This window comes from Cetorhinus maximus, chromosome 23 (genome assembly GCF_964194155.1).
Source record: "Cetorhinus maximus chromosome 23, sCetMax3.hap1.1, whole genome shotgun sequence".
Classification (NCBI taxonomy): Eukaryota; Metazoa; Chordata; class Chondrichthyes; order Lamniformes; family Cetorhinidae; genus Cetorhinus; species Cetorhinus maximus.
The window spans coordinates 48,464,258-48,479,845 of record NC_135901.1 but is presented as its reverse complement, the minus strand read 5'-3'; the positions used below and the strand labels follow the sequence as shown (position 1 = coordinate 48,479,845).

The 15,588-nt window shown below is 45.9% G+C and overlaps 1 protein-coding gene and 1 long non-coding RNA gene across 2 annotated transcripts in view; one reads left to right on the top strand and one right to left on the bottom strand.

Moving 5' to 3' along the window:
- The window catches only part of LOC144698278 (uncharacterized), a 251,559-nt gene extending 237,780 nt beyond the window's left edge, over nt 1-13,779 (bottom strand). The window contains exon 1 of the mRNA XM_078570247.1: nt 13,718-13,779. The gene's annotated coding sequence lies outside the window, so the exon portion shown is untranslated. The remainder of the gene's footprint in view (nt 1-13,717) is intronic.
- LOC144698295 (uncharacterized) overlaps nt 1-15,588 on the top strand; it is a 666,343-nt gene that overhangs the window by 620,544 nt on the left and 30,211 nt on the right. The gene's annotated exons all lie outside the window — the stretch shown is intronic.

Below are 15,588 nucleotides of genomic sequence, written 5' to 3'. Positions count from 1 at the left end.
TCTGGTTTCTTTCATTTCAGAAAGCCAACATCTGCAGCATTTTGATTTTCATTAACTAATTAGTGCAAAGAATGTGGAACCCATGACGAGAAGAGTTTGAGACCCACAAGCTGAAAATGGAACTCAATTGCCCCAGTACTGACACAGCAACACAGTCGCGCCAGTGTGAGACCATCCAGATACTTTATGTGTGCAAAGGAATTTATTTAGTTTGCAAAGCAGTAAACACACCAACTTTAAAATTCAAAGGATTTAATCCACAGTCACAGCATTCCTACTGGCAAGACACGGTTTAAATGTTCCATGTATCGTGAAAAATACCCCATCTGCTGAGACTCCATTGAGTTCAGATCTAAGTACAGGGGTTTGTTCTGCTGTTCATTACATCCAGGAGAGAATTATGGCGGATACGGAGCATTTTAATTGCTGTATCAATTGATTCGACAATTTTATATCCTGGCCCCTATGACACCCATCATATTCTGATGACTGAACTTGGGTTTCGATTTTACAATTTTACGGTTCAATGGAGGAGCAGACACCCAGCATTCGCTGCGGGACAGAATGTGCCCTATCCTCATTACAGCAGCAACTCCGCACGTGCGAATTGCGATGTGTGCTTGGAGCATGTGTATTGCTGTCTCTTTCATGAGCATGCGCAGTGCTGGTCAGTGACTAAAGCTGCCCGGAGCGGGTGAGAGAATGTCGAGTGGAGCAAACTAACAGAGTTAGTGAGTGTGTGAGGAGGAATGGAGCAAGCGGAGTGGGCAGGGAGGCTTCATAAAGACACAGTGCAGGCCGCAGACCCCAAATAACAAGGTACCAGTCTTGTGTTTGCAGAGAACGGGCCGAAAAAGTCTGGATTTCTCCCTTCGCCAGGCCCGGGGTAACGGCCGCCATCTTTATAGGGGGCAATGTGCAGCAGGGCGCATGCGCGGTCATCCTGGTCCAGGTAGCAGGAGGAAAGAATGTTGTGAAATTCTATCCTGAACTGACAGGGATGGATTTTGGAAACTCCTTTTACAGGGGGTTAGAAGGGGAGGATTTATACACAGCAAACTCAAACCAAGAGAAACGTTTGTCTCTTCTCAATTTCTATCCTGCACTGACAGTGATGGATTTTGTAAATTCCATTTACAGGATACCAGAAGATGAGGTTTTGCAGATTGGAAATTCAAATCAATCATCACATCAGAGTCTGCAAGAATCACTTCATTCATCCGGACCTGGATATTATCGGTCTCTGAGTATAAGCAGTGACTTCCAGGTCATCGCTCACTGTGTGAACTTTTTTCCTCATATCCCCCTTGTAGATCTTCACAAAATCTTTAAACTGTCTCCCGTAACCCTTTTACGATCAGTTAACGAAAATAGTTTTTCTTTATCTACCTCATATAAACCTCAGGACCCTTCCATCCTTCATAATGTGTGGTGATCACTGGTTTGTACAGACCCAGATGTTCTGTGTCCATGTGTGTGACATCATCACAAATCGACAATTACACGGTGACATCACCCCGCTCCCTGGGTATTTCCTCAACTGGGAGATTTTTCTCTGATTCCAGTGCTTCTGATGTCTTTCCAGCTGCAGGCTCTAGCAGGAGATTTTAAAATTGAAAACTGAAATTGTTTAAGAGGTGAGTATTTTTCACCATTCAGCTACAACTTTTAGTTTAGGTTTTAGTACTCCGCTCTGTATCTGTGAGGGGTTCCATGGCTCTGGAGTGGTGTGACTCCTTTACTGTGGATCAGAACCCATGTCCATCCATTGCTCTGTTTCACCTCTGTTCTCTCTGATCACCTCTCTGCCATTGTCTAACTCCCTCTATCCCTAATACTGGGTGCATTTTAGCTCTGTTTAGGGTTTTACTGCTACTTCTACCAACTGTGTCTCAATGAGGTTTCCTCCGCTGTCCATCCCCCGACCACGTGCTGCTGTCTTACCAGCTTTATCTTCCCACAGTATCTTTCATAGTCAGGAATTGTCTTTTCTGTGCTATGGTCCATTTCTCTTCCACTTCTGAGCTTAAGTTAACCATCAAATTCTGCAGCATGTTTATTCCCTGTAATTCATTCTGCACACCCTGAAACATTAACTTTGTTTCTCTCTCCACAGATGCTACAATATCTTGCCAATCCCCAGTTGCCTGTGGGGAAGATGATGTTTGACCTTCTTGAACCGCTGCAGTCCGTGTGGTGAAGGTGCTCCCACAATGCTGTTAGGTAATGAGTTACAGGTTATTCACCCAGTGATGATGAAGGAACAGTGATATATGTTCCAAATCAACAACAACAATTTGTGTTTATATCGCACATTTAATGCTATACAGTTTTCTGCGATATTTCACGGAGATGTTGCAAAACAAGGTTTGACCCTGAGCCACATGAGGAGATGTTCGGGCAGGTGGCCAATAATTTGGTCAGAGAGGTCGGTTTGAAGGAGCATCTTAAAGGATGAAAATGAAGTAGAGAGGCGGAGAGGTTTAGGGAGGGAATTCCAGGGCTTGGGCCTTGGAATATGACAGAATGGCAATCAGGGATAGAGTGATTAAAATCAGGAATCCTCAGGAATTCGGAATTCGAGGAGCGTGGATATCTCGGGGGGTTGTGAGGCTGGAGGAGGTTACAGAGATAGGAATGATCACAACTGTGGGGGAAAACAAGGATGAGAACGTGAAAATTTAGGTGCTTCTTAAATGGGTGCCTTCAAATCATTTCTCTAGTTTGTGAATGGTTGTGGGCCAAGCACTGATCCTTGGGATACCCCACAAGTAACAGCCTGTCATCCTGAGAATGACCTGTTTATTCCTACTCTCTGTTTCCTGTCTGTTCACCAATTCTCAATCTATAGCAGTATATTACCCCAATCCCATGTGCTTGAATTCTGTTTACTGACATCCTGTGCTTTGTTCACTAACCTCCTCCATCTGCCTCTCCCACTCCCTTCTCTCTTTTTCTCTCTCTCTCTCTGTCACATAGAATTCTCTAGCCCAGCGAGTTGTTCATGCTCCATCATTGAATATATTTCTGGCTGAGATGGAGAGATTTTTGGTCTCTCAGGGAGCTGAGGGATATGGGGAGTGGGTGGGAAAGTGGAGTTGAAGCCCAAGATCAGCCACGATCGTATTGAATGGTGGAGCAGGCTCGATGGGGTGTTAGGTCTTCTCTTGTTCTTATTTCTTTAGTTCTTATAGAGGCCAGAGTCTTATGTAGCCCAGACCGGGTGGCAGGTTCCCTTCCCTGAAGGACATTAGTGAACCAGTTGGGTTTTTACGACAATCCCACAGTTTTCATGGTCACTTTTTCCTAGTGCCGGCCCCACAAATTCCCAGATTCATTCAGCTCAATTTCACAACCTGTCTTTGTGTTTTTGTGGGTTCTCTCTCACTCCCTTTTTCTGTTTTAAATCAATTTCACAGGGTGTTAGAAAGAGAGGATTTGCAGTCGGGAAACTGAAACCAAACATCACATCAGGATCTGACTGCGCCGCCCAATTTATCGTAGCCTGAATATCATCGGATTTTGAACATGGAAGGAAAAAGCACCGTTCACAGTGGGGAGAAACGGTACATGTGTTTGTGTGGACGAGGCTTCAGCCGATCATCTGGCCTGTAGAGACACAAGCACAGTCACGGGGAGAGTCCGTGGAAATGTGGGGATTGTGGGAAGGGATTCAGAACCCCATCTGAGCTGGAAACTCATCGGCGCAGTCACACTGGGGAGAGACCGTTCACCTGCTCCAAGTGTGGGAAGGGATTCACTCATTCATCCAAACTCCTGAAACACCAGCGAGTTCACACTGGGGAGAGACCTTTTAAATGCCCAGACTGTGGGAAGTGCTGTAAAATCTGCTGGGATCTGATGTCCCATCAGCGTGTTCACACTGACGAGAGGCCATTCAGCTGCTCTCAGTGTGGGACTGGGTTCAGGTGTCATCTCAACTCACTGCACACCAGCGCACTCACACTGGGGAGAGGCCGTTCACCTGCCCTCAGTGTGGGGTAAGATTCACTGATTCCTCCACCCTGCTGACACACCAGCAAGTTCATGAGTAACGACAGTAATGGGATTTTGCTGTTCATCCCATCCAGGACTGAACCGTGTTCAGACAGGTTTGTTTCTGCTGATGTTAGTAAACCCCAACTCAGTTATAAGCCTTAATCACCTGGCTAAAAATCAAATCAATCAGCTTTGTGTTGAATGCACACTTTCTTGAGTCTTTCTAATATCTCTAATACAAGTTAGTTCCTTTTGAAGGGCTCCCCCTCTCCCCTGTCTCCTCCATCCTCACCTCCAACAACAAGTGTGAGGAGCTCATGGATCTTCTTTGCACTAAGATTGAGACAATCCGATCAGCTGCCTCTGCTGCTTCCCTCCCTTCCACTAGCCCACCAGGACAAACTGTCTCTAAAGCCTCCCCTTGTCTGAGCCCTGAACCCACATCTTTCTCCAGTTTCTCTCCCATCTCCCCTCATGCCCTCTCAGTGCTTACCTTGTCCATGAGACCCACCTCCTGCTTCATCAACCCTATTCCCACTAAACTGCTGATCACCCAACTACCCCATGTTCACTGAGATTTTAAACAGTTCTTTCTCTCAGGTACTGTTCCTCTCTCCTTCAAATCTGTGATTATCACCCCCCACCACCAAAAAACAAACCTTTCACCCCCACGGTCCTTGCAAATTACTGTCCCACCTCCAACCTCCCTCTCCTCTCCACACTGTTTCAACATGCTGTCCCCTCCCAAATACTGGGACTCTCAGTGTGAACAGGGTGGGATGTGTTTGGAGACAGGATGTCCTAGTTCTCCACCCTGGGATTCTCAGTGTGAACAGGGTGGGATGTGTTTGGAGACAGGATGTCCCAGTTCTTCACCCTGGGATTCTCAGTGTGAACAGGGTGGGATGTGTTTGGAGACAGGATGTCCCAGTTTTCCACCTTTAAAGGGACAGGGAGAGGACCAGTTGGGCTGAATGATGCTGCTTTATGACATCACTGCAGTGCCTAGTAACCATTCTCCCTGAGCCCTGCTCATTATGGGCTGGCTTTAGCTCAGTGCTGTTACAGGGAGGGAAACAGGAGGAGGATTCGAGCCGTGTGGAGCTCAGGATTAATGGGGCGAGATACTGGATCAATTTCTACCTGACTGAATGAGAAATGTCATTGTCCCAGACACTCCCTGTCCCTCAGTATCTGTATCCGGGGGACAGGCTGATGGGTTTACTCTGTATCTAATCCGTGCTGTATTTGACTGGACAGTGTTTGATTCTGACAGAAGCCGTTCACCTCAACGATGATGAGATAAACCCATCAACTTCTCCCCTGGACACTGATCCTGAAGGACAAGGAGTGTCTGGAATATTTTGTACCATGTACTTGACCCAGTTTTGAACTCCTTGCTCACATCTCCTCTCATCCTGCTTTGTTCGAATGAAAAGACCCCCAGTTTCTTCAGTCTCTCCTCATGGGAAAGAGAAATTGTAATTAAGTTCGAAACACAAACAGGAGTTTCACTGCAGAAAGGTCACCATTAGAAAATATATCATTCCACAGTCAGTTGTTATCATCTGGAATACACTGTCTGAAAGTTTGGTGGGAGCAGGTTCAACAATAATTTTCAAAAGGGAATTGGAGAAATGCTTGAAGGAAAACATTGACCGGGCCATGGGAAACAGCAGGGGAGAGGACTATTCAGGTAGCACCTCCAAAGAGCTGGCAAAGGCACGATGGGCCGAGTGGCCTCCTTTTTTGCTGTCGCCTCTCATCCATGGTATCACCTCTGTGAATCTCCCCTGCACCCTCTCCATGGCCCTGACATCATTCCTGTTTTAAGATGCCCAGAATTAGACTCAATATTCTAAATGCAGCCGAACCAATGATTTACAAATTAATTTTATAAAGAAAAGTGGAGTAACAGGTTCAAACAGCATTTCAGACTTGTCCTTCACATTTAAAGATTTGTGTATCTGAACCCCTTGTAACATGGCTAAAAGACATTGAGGTAAAATGTCTGATATAATGTGTATTATGGGATAGAGAAGTTTAGTTTAGAAACTCAAACAGGCTCTTCACTGCAGACAGGTCACCATGGCAACACTGATAAGACATTCCATTGTACAGAATCAGCTCATTGGAAACTCGAATCAGATCAGGGAAAAGGACAGTTTGTCTGTCATTAACCACAATATAAACTGAAACCAGAGAGGAATGGAATAGATGAGATTATAATGTGTGATGTTTATACCTATAATTGTGAAACTATCAGAAATAACAGAATTAACAGTGGGCAGGGGAGTTTAGGGAGAATGAGAACATTCCTGAAGAAAAGTAACTGCTGGGAACCAGGGAATGTGTCCTTGTAAATCACAGATTAGAGAAATTCCAGCTGTCTTATCCTTACTTCCTGCCAAAACCCAGCAGAGAAGACAAAGAGCCAAGGGCCAGAGCTGGATCACTACAGGGTATAAAAGTGAGGAGATACTGATGGAAGGGGGCAGCCAGGACTGGAGACACCGGAGATCAAGCTCAGGGTGCCCGAGGTTCCATCCAGTGGGCTGACCTCGTGTAAGTGACTGTGGACACATGGGACTTGCATGTTTATTCTGATTTATGGATCAATATACGATACAGTAGAGAACAGAGAATCTGCTCAGCTTATGTTTCTTAATGAGGTATTGAAGTTGCTGACACTGGACTCTCAAAGCCACAGATTCTGAGAGAGAGAGAGAGAGAGAATACAGAAAGAAAGCAAATGAATGACATGTAAAATTGAGGGGGAAACAGGAAGTGATGAATGAGTGAAGTTATAATGACAAAAGATAGACAATGAGAGAAAGTAGAGAAAATATATCTACAAATCTCAGAGGATGTGAGAATAGTTACAGGGAGAGGGATGGAGTCGGTGTCTGGGGAGTGGAGTTTGTAGCAGGGACTGAAGACAATGGCTTCAGTCTTCCCAATATTTAAATGAAGGAAATTTCTGCTCATCCAGTATTGGATGGTGTGTAACTTTGAAGAGAACTTTGAGGTGATGGTGTTCACTCAAACCTGCTACCCTGGTCCTTTTAGGTAGTGGAGGTTGATGGTTTGCAAGAACCTGATGTATTTCTGTTCTATTTGTATATGTCAAGATATTCTCTCTCCTTCGCTTCTCTCTCGCCCTTCCTCTTACACTCGCGCTCCTCCCACAGAGGCCAGAGTCTTGTGTAGGCCCAGACCGGGTGGCAGGTTCCCTCTGCTGATGGACATTAGTGAACCAGTTGGGTTTTTATGACAATCCAGCAGTTTTCATGGTCACTTTTTCCTCGTGCCGGCCCCACAAATTCCCAGATTCATTCAGCTCAATTTCACAACCTGCCTTTGTGTTTTTGTGGGTTCTCTCTCACTCCCTTTTTTCTGTTTTAAATCAATTTCACAGGTTATTAGAAGAGGAGGATTTGAGGTCGGAATACTGAAACCAAACATCACGTCAGGATCTGACAGTCACTCGATCCATCAAGCTCAATAATAGAAGGAAAAAGCAGTGTTTACACTGAGGAGAAACTGTGGAAATGTGAGGACTGTGGGAAGAGATTAAATTCCCCATCTCAGCTCGAAACTCATCAGCGATTTCACACTGGGGAGAGACCGTTCACCTGCTCCGAGTGTGGAAAGGGATTCACTCAATTATCCAACCTGCTGACACACCAGCGATTCAAAACTGATGAGAGGCATTTTAAGTGTTCGGACTGCGGGAAGTGCTTTAAAAGTTCTGGGGAACTGTTGTGCCATCAACGTGTTCACACTGATGAGAGACTGTTCAGGTGCTCTCACTGTGGGACCGGATTCAGGCACTCATCTCGCCTCACAGTACACCAGCGCATTCACACTGGGGAAAGGCTGTTCTCCTGCTCTGAGTGTAGAAAGGGATTCACTCAGTCATCCCACCTGCTAACACACCAGCAAATTCACAAGTAACTACAGTGATTGGATTATGTTGTTGATCACATCCAGGACTGAACAAATTTCATCGGAGTCGGTTTTTGCTGATGTTGAAAAGCTCCAACCATGTTTGAGGTGCTAAATATTCTGGATGAAGTTAAATAAATCAGCTTTGTATTAAACACACAATATGTTCAACATTTTTAATATTTTTAACACAAGTCAGTTCCTTTTGAAGGGCTCTCTCTCTCCCCTGTCTCCTCCATCCTCACCTCCAACAACAAGTGTGAGGAGCTCATGGAGCTTCTTTGTCACTAAGATTGAGACAATCCGATCAGCTGCCTTTGCTGCTTCCCTCCCTTTCACTAGTGCACCGGGACAAACTGTCTTTAAAGTTCCCCTTGTCAGAGCCCTGAACTCACATTTTTCCCCAGTTTCTCTCCCCTCATGTCCTGTCAGTGCTCATCTTGTCTTCTGCTGTATTGACCCCATTCTCATTAAACTACTAATCACCCAGCTTCCCTATCTCAGCTGATATTGAGAGAGATGGCTCTATCTCTTTCTTCTGGTACTGTCCCTCTCACCATTAAATCCACTGTTATCACCTGAAAAAACACGACCCCAGCACCCTAAAATTCCACCCCATCTCCAAACTCACTTTCCTCTGCACAGTCCTGCGACTCAGTGTCCCCCAGGGACTTCAATCTCCATGACATCACATGTCCCCAGCTCATCTGCTGCTCAAACCCTCATCCCTGCCCTTGTTACCTTTGGACTTGTTGATGCCAATACATTCCTGACCAGCTTCTCACATTCACCCCACCCCCACGCGGAAACATGAATCATCAAAAACTCTGCTGCCCGTGTGCTTTTTCACACCATGTCCTGTTCACCCATCACCCCTTGCCTCGCTGACATACATTGACTCCTAGTCAAGCAATGCCTCAATTTTAGAACTCACATCCTCGTTTTCAAATTCCTCTGTCACCTCGTCTCTCCCTACCCCTGCAAACTCCATCACTCAACCCTCAGGGATATATGTGCCCTTCTCATTCTGGCCTCTTGAACATCCCTGCTTTTAATTACTCCACCACTGTTGTCCATGCCTGGCATGAAGTTCTGAAATTCCCTCCCTGAACTTCTCCAGCTCTCTCTCCTGATTCAAGGTCCTTGTTAAAATCTGCCTCTCCAGTGAAGGTTTAGTCCATTTTCTCTAATATGCTATGTGACTTGATGTTAAATTTCTCTTCAGGATGCTTCTCTGAAGCACCTTGGGATGTTTTATTACATTAAATGTGTTATATAAATACAAATTGTTACTGTTTACCTGTTTGTGCACAGTAAGATTCCACAAATAGCCATCAGACCATCAATCTTCTTTTCATATTAATTCATTCTTGGGATGGAGGCGTTGCTGGCTGGGCCAGCATTTATTGCCCATCCTAATTGCCTTTGAGAAGGTGGTGATGAGCTGCTTTCTTGAACCGCTGCAGTCCATGTGGTGTAGGTACACCCACAGTGCTGTTAGGGAGTGAGTTTCAGGATTTTGACCCAACAACAGTGAAGGAATTTCCAAGTCAGAATGGTGGGCGGCTTGGAGGGGAACTTCCAGGTGGTGATGTTCACATGTGTCTATTGACCTTGTCCTTCTAGATGGTAGTGGTCATGGGTTTGGAAGATACCGTCTAAGGGGCCTTGGTGAGTTCCTGCAGTGCATCTTGTAGATGGTATGCACTGCTGCTACTATGCATTATTGGTGGAGCGAATGAATGTTTGTGGATGGGGTGCCAATCAAGCAAGCTGATTTGTCCTAGATGGTGTCAAGCTTCTTGAGAGTTGTTGGAGCTGCACTCATCCAGGCAAGTGGGGCGTTTTCCATCATACTCCTGACTTGAGGCTTCTCGATGGTGGACAGGCTTTGGGGAGTCGGGAGGTGAACTACTCGTCGCAGGATTCCTAGCATCTGACCTGCTCTTGTAGCCACAGCATTTTTATGGCTAGTCCAGTTCAATTTCTGGTCAATGGAACCCCCGAGGATGTTAATAGTGGGGGATTCAGTGATGGTAATGCCATCGATTGTCTAGGGATGATAGTTGGATACTCTCTTGTTGGGAGATGGTAATTGCCTGGCACTTGTGTGGTGTGGATGTTACTTGCCACTTGTCAGCCCAAGCCTGGCTATTCGCCAGGTCTTTCTGGATTTGGACATGGACTGCTTCATTATCTGAGGAGTCACAAATGCTGCTGAACATTGTGCAATCATCAGCAAACATCCCCACTTCTGCCCTCATATTGGAAGGAAGGTCATTGATGAAGCAGCTGAAGATGGTTGGGCCTAGGACACTACCCTGAGGAACTTCTGCAGTGATGTCCTGGAGCTGAGATGACTGACCTCCAACAACTAAAACATCTTCCTTTGTGCTAGGTATGACTCCAACCAGTGGAGAGTTTCCCCCTGACTCCCATTGAATCTAGTTTTTCTAGGGCTCCTCGATGCCACACTCAGTCAAAGACTGCCTTGATATCAAAGGCAGTCACTCTAACCTCATCTCTGGAGTTCAGCTCTTTTGTCCATGTTTGAACCAAGGCTGTAATGAGGTCAGGAGCTGAGTGGCCCTAGTGGAAACCAAACTGGGTGACAGTGAGTGGGCTATTGCTAAGCAAGTGCCGCTTGATAGCACTGTTGATGACCCCTTCCATTAATTTACTGATGATCGAGAGCAGACTAATGAGGCGGTAATCAGCCGGGTTGGATTTGTCCTGCTTTTTGTGTAGAGGACATACCTGGGCATTTTTCCACATAGCCGGGTAGATGCCAGTGTTGTAGCTGTATTGGAACAGCTTGGCTAGGGGTGCAGCCAGTTCTGGAGCACAAGTCTTCAGTACTTTTGCTGGAATGTTGTCAGGGCCCATTGACTTTGCAGTATCCAGCACCTTCAGCCGTTTATTGGTATCACGTGGAGTGAATCGAATTGGCTGAAGACTAGCATCTGTGATGCTGGGGACCTCCGGAGGAGGCCGAGATGGACCGTCCGCTCAGCACTTCTGGCTGAAGGTTGTTGCAAATGGTTCAGCCTTATATTTTGCCCTCTTGTGCTGGGCTCCTCCATCATCGAGGATGGGGATAGTTGGGGAGCCTCATCATCCAATTAGTTGCTTAATTGTTCACCACTATTCACGACTGGATGTGGCAGGACTGTTGAGCTTAGATCCTTTGGCTTTGGAGAAAGGAATGGAGTTGGTAGCTTGGGAATGAAAATAATGTCTTCAGTCTTGCCAATATTGAATTGGAAGAAATTTCTGCACATCCACCACTGGATATCAAACAAACAGTCTGATAATTTAACCACAGTGGAGAAGTGGAGAGAGGTGGTGAGGTAGAGCTGGGCACTATCAGTGTACATGTGATAACTGACACTGTGTTTTCAGATGATGTCACTGTGGGGAGAATGTTGATGAGAAATAAGAGGCCAAGGCTGGATCCTTTGGGGACACCAGTGGTAACTGTGGGAGTGGGAAGGGAAGACATTCCAAGTGATTCTCTGGCTATGATTAGATAGAGAAGAATGGAACGAGGAGAGAGCAGCCCCACCCAGCTGGACGACAGTGGAGAGGTGTTGGAGCAGAATGGTGTGGTCAACCTTGTCAAAGGCTGCAGACAGGTTGAGAAGGGATAGTTTCCCTTTGTCACAGTCACATAGGATGTAGTTGGTGGCTTTGATCAGAGCTGTTTCAGTCCAGTGGCAGGGGCAGAAACCTGATTGGAGGGATTCAAACAGGGAGTTCTGGGAAAGCTGGGCACAGATTTGGGAGGTGACAACATGTTCAAGAAGTTTGGAGAGGAGAGGGAGGTTGGAGATTGGGCAATAGTTTGCAAGGATGATGTGGTCAAGGGTTTGATTTTTGAGACGGGCGTGATGATGGCAGATTTGAGGGAGAGATCAACAGTACGTGAAGAGAGAGAACTGGGTTAGTGGAAGGGAGGGAAGCAGCAGAGGCAGCTGATCGGATTGTCTCAATCTTAGTGACAAAGAAGCTCCATGAGCTCCTCACACTTGTTGGAGGTGAGGATGGAGGAGACAGGGAAGAGGGAGAGACCTTCAAAAGGAACTAACTTGCATTAGAAATAGTAAAAAGATTCAACACTGTATTTAACACAAAGCTGATTTATTTTACTTCTATCCAAAATATGAACCACTATATCTGTCCTGGAGCTTACCAACTTCAGCAGAAACATACCCCAATGGACATGGTTCAGTCTTCGATGTGACTGACAGCAAAATCCCATCACTGTAGTGACCTGTGAACTCGCTGATGTCTGTGTAGGTTGGATGACTGAGTGAATCCTTTCCCACAATCAGAGCAGGTGAACGGCTTCTCCCCAGTGTGAACTCGCTGGTGTACAGTGAGTTCAGATGATCGCCTGAACCCAGCCCCACACTGAGAGCACCTGAACGGTCTCTCATCAGTGTGAACATGTTGATGTGTAATTAGGTTCCTGGAACTTTTACAGCACTTCCCACAGTCTGGGCATTTGAAAGATCTCTTTCCTGTGTGAACTCGCTGGTGTGTCAGAAGGCTAGATGACTGAGTGAATCCCTTCCCACACTCGGAGCAGGTGAAAGGTCTCTCCCCAGTGTGACTGCGCTGATGTTTAGTGAGGTCAGATGATCGCCTGAACCCAGTCCCGCACTGAGAGCACCTGAATGGTCTCTCGTCAGTGTGAACACGTTGATGGGATATCAGTTCTCCGGAACTTTTAAAGCACTTTACGCAGTCTGCACATTTAAAAGGTCTCTCGTCTGTGTGACTTAGCTGGTGTTTGAGCAGGTGGGATGACTGAGCGAATCCTTTGCCACACTCAGAGCAGGTGAACGGCCTTTCCCCAGTGTGACTGCGCCGATGAATTTCCAGCTCAGATGGACACGTGAATCGCTTCCCACAGTCCCCACATTTCCACGGTTTCTCCCCAGTGTGACTGCGCTTGTGTTTTGACAGAGCGAATGATCGGCTGAAGCCTCGTCCACACACAGAACACGTGTACGGTTTCTCCCCACTGTGAACGGTGCTTTTTCCTTCCATGTTCAAAATTCGATCATATTCAGGTTATGATAAATTGGGCGACTTCGTCCGATCCTGATGTGATGTTTGGTTTCAGTTTCCCGACTGCAAATCCTCTATTCGCCTCTGAAATTGATTTAAAACGAGAGTGAGAGAGAACCCACAAAAACACAAAGACAGGTTGTGAAATTGAGCTGAATGAATCTGGGAATTTGTGGAGCCGGTACGAGGAAAAAGTGACCATGAAAACCGCTGGATTGTCATAAAAACCCAACTGGTTCAACTAATGTCCTTCAGGGAAGGGAAGCCGCTATTCACTCTGTGCCCACTCAAGACTCTGTCCACAAATTTGAAAATTGAGCCTGAACACCAAGGTCTGTGTCATTTATATATGTTCAGGAGAGCAGGAGTCCTCACAGTGACTCCTGGGGATCTCCATTATAAACCTTATTCCAGTCTGAAAAAATCCATTAACCATGACTCGCTGTTTCCTATACCCAGCCAGTTTTGTATCCATGTTGCTACTGTCCCTTTTATTCCATGAGCTAACTCTGCTCATGTCTGTTGTGCGGCACAATCTCTAATTCCATTCGGAAGTCCATGTACACCACATTAACAGCAGCATCCTCATCACCCACTCTGTTACCTCTCCAAATACCTTAAGCAAGTTTATTAAACACAATTTTCCCTTAACAATTCCATGCTGGTGTTCCTGAATTAACCCACATTTGCTCACATGACTATTAATTTTGTCCTGAGTTGAGAAGGGGTAACACATCCACATGGATAGATAGTTAGCTAGGATTAGTTAGCTAACAGAAAGCAGAAGAGGGAAACTGGGTCTTTTTCAGGCTGGCAAGATGTGACGAGTGGAGTTCCACAGGGATCAATACTGGGGCCTCAACTATTTACAATCTATAGCAATGGCTTGGATGAAGGGACTGAATGTATGGTTGTTAAATTTGCTGATGACACAAAGATTGGCAGGAAAGTGAGTTGTGAAGAGGACCTAAGGAGCCTGCAAGGGGATATAGATGGTTAAGTGAGTGGGCAGAAATTTGGCAGATTGAGTATAATGTGGGGAAATGTGAACTTGTCCACTTTGGCAGGAAGCATAGAAAAACAGCAAATTATAGAAATGGAGAGAGATTGCAGAACTCTGAGATACAGAGGGATCTGGGTGTCCTGCTACATGAATCAGGAAATGTTAGTATTCAGGTACAGCAAGTGATTAGGAAGTCAAATGGTGTTGTTTTATTGCAAGGGGAATGGAATATAAAAGTAGGGGTGCTTTGCTACAGTTGTTCAGGGTGTTGATGAGCATCTGAAGTACTGTGTACAGTTTTGGGTCTCCTTATTTCAGAAAAGATATAAGTGTGTTCGTAGTTCGGAGAAGGTTCACTCGACTGATACCTGAGATGAGGGGCTTATCTTATGAGGAAGGGTTGGACAGGCTGGACCTGTACCCATTGTAGCTTAAAAGAATGAGAGGTGATCTTATTGAAACATATAAGATTCTGAGGGGGCTCAACAGGGTGGATGCTGAAAGGATGTTTCCCCTTGTGGGAAAGACTAGAACTAGGGGACACAGTTTAAAAATAAGGGGTCTCCCATTTAAGACAGATGAGGAGATTTTTTTTCTCTGAGGGTTGTTGGTCTTTGGAGCTCTCTTTTCCAGAGAGGGGTGGAGGCAGGGTCATCGGTTATCATTCAGGCAAAGGTAGATAGATTCTTAACTAACAAGAGAGTTAAAGGTTATTGGGGGTAGTTGGATCCAGAGTTGAGGCCACAATCAGATCAGCCATGATCTTATTAAATGGTGGAGCAGGCTTGAGGGGCTGAATGGCCTCCTCCTGCTCCAATCTCGCCTGTTCAAATCAGGCTTTTAATTCAAAGCTGATTTGTTGACTTTATCCAGATATTAACCACAATAGCTGGGCTGGGGTTTATTAACATCAGCAGAAACAGATCTCAATGAACATGGTTCAGTCCTGGATGTGATTAACAGCAAAATACAATCACTGTAGTTATTTGTGAACACGCTGGTGTGTCAGCAGGTTGGATAACTGAGTGAATCCCTTCCCACACTTGGAGCAGGTGAACGGTCTCTCCCCAGTGTGAATTCGTTGGTGTACTGTGAGGTGATTTACTGTCTTGAACCCAGTCGCACAGTGAGAGCACCTGAAAGGTCTCACGTCAGTGTGAACACGTTGATGGGACATCAGCTCCCCAGAACTTTTAAAGCACTTCCTGCAGTCTGGGCATTTAAAATGTCTCTTGTTAGAGTGAGCTCACTGATGGGACATCAGGTCTCTGGAACTTATATAGCACTTCCTGTAGTCTGGACAACTAAATGGTCTCTCTGCCCTGTGAACTCGCTGATGCTTCAGCAGATTGGATAAGAGACTGAGTCTCTTCCCACACTGGGAGTAGATGAACGGTCTCTCCGCAGTGTGAGTGCGTCGATGAGCTTCCAGCTCAAACAGGTAATTGAACCCCTTCCCACAATCCCCACATTTCGAGTTTCTCTCGGCTGTAACAGGATTTATGTTCTGACAGGCCAGATGATCAGACAAAGCCTCGTCCACACACAGAACACGTGTACGG